The sequence below is a fragment of the Physeter macrocephalus genome, chromosome 5 (genome assembly GCF_002837175.3).
Source record: "Physeter macrocephalus isolate SW-GA chromosome 5, ASM283717v5, whole genome shotgun sequence".
NCBI classification, from domain to species: Eukaryota; Metazoa; Chordata; class Mammalia; order Artiodactyla; family Physeteridae; genus Physeter; species Physeter macrocephalus.
This window is the reverse complement of record NC_041218.1, coordinates 22,043,001-22,051,228: the sequence shown is the minus strand read 5'-3', so window position 1 is coordinate 22,051,228 and position 8,228 is coordinate 22,043,001. Positions and strand designations below refer to the sequence as shown.

The window sequence follows — 8,228 nt, the reverse complement described above, 5'->3', positions numbered from 1 at the left end:
ATGTCCTGGCTATTGTAAACAGAGCTGCAATGAACATTTTGGTACATGACTCTTTTTGAATTACGGTTTTCTCAGGGTATATGCCCAGTAGTGGGATTGCTGGGTCATATGGTAGTTCTATTTTTAGTTTTTTAAGAAACCTCCATAGTGGCTGTATCAATTTACATTCCCACCAACACTGCAAGAGGGTTCCCTTTTCTGCACACCCTCTCCAGCATTTATTGTTTGTAGATGTTTTGATGATGGCCATTCTGACCGGTGTGAGACGATATCTCATTGTAGTTCTGATTAGTGCAAGTCCATGTTAAAGAAAGTCTGGGAGCATTAGTGTTTCACAGAGGAAGAGAAATATTTAGCATATCCTCATGGAAATCCAAGTAGAACCTATTTAAGAAGGATGAGAGTGAAGAGTTGGAGGAAGATCTTTAGCAAACCGAGGTTGTGTCTACTTGGTGGAAGAGTCCCTCACTCCCTTCCACATTTTCCCTCAAGCCACAGAGCATTACACTTCAGCAACCATCTAAGGGAGACTGAAACAACTAACACATAAGGAGAGATCTAAATTTAAGTGTGAACATTGAAAGAAGAAACAAATGATTAATAGACTTGCCTGGTCCCCATGCTGATATTCTGATAATAACAAACTCAAATACAGGCACGTGAGAAGATTATCTGCTTTTCCAAATAACTTCACAGCTAAATGAAATCACTTCAAGCAGTAACCTTCTATTCTGCTTTCCCAAATAAGCCAGCATTAATATATACAAACACTCCCATCAGAGAAAGAGCATCAAGAAGATCCAGCACAATTGACATATATACACTACTAAATGTAAAATAGACAGCTAGTGGGAAGCAGCCGCATAGCACAGGGAGATCAGCTCGGTGCTTTGTGACCACCTAGAGGGCCACCTAGAGGGGTGGGATAGTGAGGGTGGGAGGAAGATGTAAGAGGGAGGGGATATGGGGATATATGTATACATGTAGCTGATTCACTTTGTTATACAGCAGAAATTAACACAACATTGTAAAGCAATTATACTCCAATAAAGATGTTAAAAAAAAAAAGCACAAAACATACACATACCTAAATAGTGTGTTTTTCCATAATTAAGTATTAAGCATTTTTATTTACTTATTTTAAATGAAAAAAATGAAAACTGAGGTTTTCAATCTGACAGGGATTGCACCTGAGGATTAAAATGTCCAAGTACATACCTCTTAACTCATCTTTTAACTGCTGCATAAATGGTTGCCGAGGAAACGTCCCGACTGGATGAAGAGGCGCAAGTGAACACTCGTTTCCAAGCTTGCAGGTATGACTCACTACCTTTGCTCCCACAAAGCAGGTCCTCCTGAGTTCTTAGAGGCAGATATTTTTGCAACCTGGATGACAATTTTAAAAAAGAAGAATAGTTATTTATTTTGAATATATGTTTCTAACAGGAATAAAAGTTAAGGGCAAGTCCCTATTCACATCAAGTTTAGAAGAGAAGTGTGTATTCTCAAATATGCCCGTACCATTTATAGCAGGTAGTTATGGAGGGTTATTTTTATGGCAGTATGTTAACAAGACAGTGATTAAACATTATAATGAGAGAACAGAGAAAACACTGGAACAGTAAGACCACAGAGACACCTTTCCAAAGAAGAATCCGGTTACAAGGGTACGACCCCACAAACCACTGAGACCTAGCCCAAGTCCAGGTTCCCTGAGAATTCTTGTAACCTAGCTACACCTGTGCACAGAATGACACCGCGACATCGTTAAATAGTGACAAGAAAACACAGCGCAGATCGTCACATGCCAACAGGTATGCAACCTGGGGCAAGGGCACTTCTGAAGGTTCTATTTTAACCACAGCAGATGCACTGAAGCAACCTGAAGTAGTAGGTTGGCCCTGCAGATCTCTGAGGAAGGACAGAACCTTATGTAATTACAGCATATTAGGGCAGAAATGCTGAGGACAGCCTCAAGGCCGAGGCCAAGTCCAGGTGATACCCTGGGTCCTGACACTGCTTCTGGTGTCTCAGGACAGAGCTGGACCAGGCCTGGAAGGAGAGGGTGGGGGACCAGGCCCAGGGCTGGAGGCAGAGGGGGCCCACTGCCCACTGGAAGGGTCTCGGCTCTCCTCCCTGAGCTCTTTCTCTAAAATCTTTTCACCTTCATCCTAACACAACCATCTTTTCTTTTACTGTGGTAAGAAAATTTTTCATTTAAACTTAAAAAGTTAAAACCGACTCTTCTGGAGGAAAAGCAACTGCTAATTCCCACCTCCACCCCGCAGCTATGCTTCTGTCTCAGAGCTGCTCCAGGTGGAGGGGCTGGGGAGGAGGGGGGCAAAGGAGGAGACAGACTGAACTCAAAGCTCTCATTTTTCCCCTGGGTAGTTAAAATATTCTACTAACTTCCACCCCTGCTGCTCCAGCCTCAAACTGCAGCTAATCCCCTCCGCACACTGATGGATGGGGTTGAAGATTCCCTCAGTGACTCCCTATTGCCCTCAGGATAAAAATCCAAACTCTCCTCAGCTTAGGTTACAAAGCTCTTCACCAGCAGATCCCTGAAAACTCGCGTGCACTCCACTGTGACCTTGAACCTATAAAAGAAAAGCTGCCCCAAACCTGGTCTGGAACAGAACCAAACTGCCTACTGTAAAATGCACAACATCCTAGTGAAAAGACATCAAGAGCATTCCAGATAAAATGCTTTTTTCTATGCAACTTTCTAATGAACTTTAAGAAGATTAAGGTTTGTTCTAGGGAACTCACTACCACCCACCCAGTTGACTGTCAACTATCAGAGTCTAAGGATTTCTAACCAGACATTCTTTTCAATGATGATTTAATCATTCTTCCTACCAAGAGTGACTCTCTGAATACACCTACCATGGGCCTCTTCCCTGGCATTGCAAAACTGTAATAAAACACTGGCACGTGCTCATAACTCAACTGTCTGAGAAGTTTTCTTTAACAAACACTAACCTCAAGCAGGTCCTAACACCCTGCAGTTTCCAGCATGTTCCTCAGTCTCTAGACTGTATAGTCCTTTGAATAGGCAGCAACTTCCCCCAGGAGCACCTCCAGAGCCTACATATCCCCTGGCTCTCACTCTCCTTCCTTTACCATAACTCCCGTCTTCTCCCCCATCTTCCAGCCTCCCAAACCTAGGTCATCTATCAGTTTCTCCAGAACCATCTGCCATGAGTGTCTGGACTGCAGGCCTTCCCAGGCGCTTCTATATCAGAGCTGTTACCACACTGCACTCTATTTATCTCCCTAGACTGGAAGCTTACTGAAGACAGTGCTTGGCCTTTTTATTTCTGTTATCTCCCACCTTATCACAGAGCCTGGTTCAAAATGAGCACGTAATAAATGTTTGTTGAATGAATGAATGTAGGAGAGAGATGAAGCTGAAAAAAAATTTTTACTGCAAGAGGTATTCACTGTGCAGCTTCAAAACCGCCCCTGAGATGCAGTGTGGTTCTGGACTGAGGGGGGCTGGACTCCACAAGGCGCCCATGCAGCGCTCTCCAGCAGACCGGCTCAGAGCAGGCGCAAGGACTGTGAGGACTGTCCCAAGTCCGCTGGAGAGCGCAGACAGCTCAGCAGGAGGTGGTTCAAAGGCACAATTCCCTGAAGTTCTGCAACCAGAGGAAAACCACAGGGCATCTTAGAGGAGAAGCAAAATAAAAAGGGGGGCAACAGAAGATGGGTAACAGTTTCAAGGTACCCTCACAGATGGAATCTTCCTGGCATAGGAACACCAAAATTTAGTTTTGCATGAAAACATGCTAAGTAGGGTTTTGAGATGTAAAGACCTGCGGAAGCACCAGGAAAACTCAGGAGAAACTTTTGTTGTTGTTGTTGTTGTTTTACTGCTGGTTGGCTTTCGGATGGGGCTGGGAGGACTTGTAAATGCCTTAAGGGAAAGACAGCCTCTGTTCCATGCCCACCTCCCCCAATACTCCATATCTCTTTCCCCAACAACAAACCCCACCGAGGCCAGGGCATGGCATGGAGGACGAGGTAGAGGACGCCCAGGCACCCTGCCTCCTGTGTACCAATTATGAGATTTCCTCTCATCGAAGCCAACTTCCATTCGGTACTAAGTTGTTTTTGCAAGTGCGCGTGCAGAGTGGTGGAGTGGACGGCCGCCTCCTGTTTGCTGCTGGGGTTCTCACATGTCCCTGGCGGGACAAGGTAATGGAGTCAACGGGAGTGTAAACATAACCCTGTCCCCCCAGAAGCCACAGCTTCGCCCACGCAGCTCGGGCAAGTGCAGCACAGCGCAGGTGGTCCACACACACGGTCTCTGACTGCCTTCTTCGGAGTATACCAATTACCTATGGTATGTCATGGATCTTCAACCTGGTATAGTTTCCCCAAAATGGCTCAACATTTCATATCTTTTTGAAGAGCACTTCTAGTCCTTAGGAATCTGACCTGACGGTAACTGCAGGACACATACCTGCCAGATCTGAGCAGTAAATATCTGCCTGACTCTGAGCATGAAGGACAGGAGAGCCTGCAGCTAACCAGAGCGGGGCCCGTTTGCGCAGCGAAAGGCAGCAGACGGGGCCTCCTGTCTCCAAAGCTCTGTAGGGTTTTCTTTGCTTATTGCAGAAAAAAGAGCCAGCGTATATCCAAAGATCTTACATTTAACGGGCCTTTAACCGACCTGAGAACAAATTAATTTTTTCTATTTCATTTTATAAAGCTCAGCCTTTCTCATTCTTGCACATCTATACTTAGAAAAAAGAATGAGTAATATTAAAACACAGTACCAGTACGCTGAACAGCACTCACACAACAGACAGAAAACGTATGCAGTACTGTCCTCCATTCTACACATATATGAAAGCTTCTAAAGAGACTTATTATAGAACACGTGGGAATTCCCCACATGAATCTAAGACTCTTTTGACTGAAAAGTAGAATCGAGGGGCCAGGGAAAGGACTTCCCCTGCCGTTGATTAAAAACATTATTCTGTTTTTGAGTTGTCATACTGAGTTGACCATGAAGTGAACAAAAGCCCCCTTAAAATGTACTTTTTGAACTTTCCCTTCTAGTACTGGATTCTAAGATGGACTTAAAAACAAAATCCTCTGACACACTAAAAACTATTTCTTAAGTAAGTTCACAATCGTAAGAAGAAGGAACATGAAGTTCTAGCGTTCTGAAAACACACTTTAACCAGTCCACCTTAACGAAACGTGCACACCTATGGATGAAATGAAGTGTCTGCAGATGTGGATTTGCAAAGTCGGTCATTTTCGGCATCACAAACTTATTACAGGGTTTCTTTGAAATCGTAGGTTCCTTAAGAGCACATACAATGATGATTTGATTAACAAAAACAATTTTTATATTTATCACTTCAAGAACATTCCTATTATATGCCAAAACAATAAAATATTCTTCTTCTTTCATTCTTCTTTAGAAATGGACTTGAAGTGAAAATGTAAAGTCATTTGAGTTGAGTTCAAAAAACTAATCAGACCAAAAAAATCAAATTAATTGAGAATTTCACCCCACAAACAACACAACAAGCAATCTGTAATGTAAACTCCTAAGTTTTGAACAGAGTAGCCCACGCGGTTCGAGGATGTAGCACACAGGATATGAAGCTTTTTAAATAAAACCAATAAAGCAAATATACAAAGACTGGGAGAAACATAGTTACTAACTACTTCAAGTCCTTTTTAGGCCTAGGCAGTTTTTATTTATTCTTAAGGCTTTAAACACAAAGTACAAAAAATAATAGGCATGGTTTAAATATAACAGGGTCCAGACAAATAGGACAAGTAAATAGGACAATTAACAAGTCTGTTAAATTGGGACTACACTCTGCTTACTGACTTGCTTCCAAAGAGTAGAGTATGCTAAGGGGTGGGGCGGGGAGAATACATTTACAGTGGAGGAACCTTGCAAACACTACCCTGACCAGGTGATCAAACACTACCCTGGCCAGGTGACCAAGGTCAGCAACATCAGGGATAAGTCATGATGATGGCATGTTGCCTGCACACAACGTGATAAGAATGTCACTTCACCTCTGTGGTCTTCCTCTTAAAACCCCACAACCCCAGGCTAATAATCAGAAAAACATGAGAGATATCTGAACTGAGGAACGTTCTACAGAACATCTTACCAGTATTCCTCAAAACTGATGTCATCAAAAACAAGGAAAATCTAAGAAACTGTCACAGACCAGAGGAACTTAAGAAGACATGATGACAAGATGTAATATGATATCCTGGTGGATCCTGGAACAGAAAAAGGGTATTACGGAAAAACTAGTGAAGTCTGAACAAAATGTGGATTTTAATTAGTTAATACTAATGTACCAATGTTTGTTCCTTAATTGTGACAAATATGATAAGGTAAGAGTTATCAACTGGGGTAACTGGGTGGGGGACGTATGGGAATTCTCTGTACTATCTTTGCAACTTTTCTAAAAGTATTCTAAATAAATAGTTTATTCAAACTTTTAAAAACTCCGTCCACGGCACCAACGCCTGGTGCTTCAGGTGGGTGCTGCAGCACTGGCTTGCACCAACAGGGACAAACACAGGCTAGGACCCCAGCCACTCTGTATGCTGACCGACTTCGGCCAATTTGGGAACCTAAGATGCCAGGGACCACAGATGGTGTGCATGTGAAACAGGAACAGACATCTCTGAGTGCCTAACACCCCCATTTGAAGTGAAAAACAGGCAATTTTATGCAGGAAAAAAAGACAAAAGGCTAAATGGGTTGGCCTGGAGCCACCAGTGCTCTGTGAAAACACACGACAAACCAGCCTCTAGCCTTCACTTAGCAAGGACCACTGCCAGAATCCAAGCAGGTGTGAAAAAGAGTTATGCAGCCTTCCCTCCCACACCCTACAGGCTCTGTGTCCTATTTCCTTGCCATAAAAAAGGTAAATCAGAGAAGGGGAGGCACAGAATTCCTTTAAAGATTTGTAGGAGGAAGACCACTAAAAGACTTTTCTGGCCAAGGAGTACACAACTCTAGTTTCAAGAACCTGTCCAGCCAGGGCACATGGTACCGTGTGAGCCATGTTCTGCAGGGGGGAGGTGAAGCCCCTGAAGTGCTGCTCGATGTAGAAAGACACTTGTCTACAGAATAAACATGTGGCATGACTCCGTTTGCTGCGATGGATTTCCTTCATTGCCTTGAATTTTAATCGAAAAAGAAATCTGGGGATTTATCTTCTCTAACCGAAAAGTTCCAGAATTCACAAGCTGGATGAATATGCAGTACTCGTTAGGCCAGAAAATTAAAATACAAATGACTATATTTTTTTCAGAAAACTAACACACTGTCAATCAAAATCATAACAGTTCTAGAGGGAAAGTGACCAACTACTTAAAGTTTATCTGAAAGAGAAATAATGTACAAATATCCCAGACAAATCTGAAAAATAATAATAGTGCTGCTGCTGATGAAGAAGGGTATTCTAACAGCTCTCACAGTTAAGACAGTGTGGTATATATCTGGAATCAACAGGCGGACCCATGGAAGAGTAACATGCCCGAAAATACAACCAATATTAAAAACTGGTTCATTTACTCAAACGTCTATCGCGGTATGGGCACTGCTGATGGATCCTTGACAGCGAAACAAAAAAGGCAAAGTCAGACCAAAAGGACAAAGTATGTGAATACGGCCAACCCCATGGGGTAAGTTAGATGTTTTTCTCACATCCTACATCTGAATCTATTCCAGATAAATGTTTAATTATATAACAGCCTGGCATGACAAGAATAAAACACAGGTGAATATTTATACATAATTTAGTGATGGGAAAGATGTAAGTTCAAGAATAATCATTGTGAACTGTGTTAATCTGTCAACAGGGGCATGATTAAATAAATGGATGGTTACAGACCTTAAACTGTTGATTAAGAAATGTATTTATTAACATGCAAAATGTCAGTATGTAGTAAAAAGGTAAGGTATAAAAATTATGTGTGCAGTACAAATACCTAGATATAGATATTAAAGATGACATTGACAGGAAACATCTATTCTGCAAAGATGTCAAAACTCCTCAAATTAATCTATAAAGTCAATGCATGAACTCAATCCAAGGAAGATTCTTCAGGTAACGTAAGTCTAAAATGCATGTCATAAAAAGAAATGAAACTGAGTTATTTGTAATGAGGTGGATAGACCTGGAGTCTGTCATACAGAGTGAAGTAAGTCAGAAGAAGAAAAA

General features: G+C 42.2%; 1 long non-coding RNA gene across 22 annotated transcripts in view; it reads right to left on the bottom strand.

Moving 5' to 3' along the window:
• Positions 1-8,228, bottom strand: part of LOC102991851 (uncharacterized) — a 286,698-nt gene that overhangs the window by 214,563 nt on the left and 63,907 nt on the right. For all 22 annotated transcript variants that reach the window (XR_008617318.1, XR_008617324.1, XR_003679726.2 and 19 more), the window contains one exon: positions 1,219-1,386. This is a non-coding gene — a long non-coding RNA (uncharacterized lncRNA). The remainder of the gene's footprint in view (positions 1-1,218; positions 1,387-8,228) is intronic.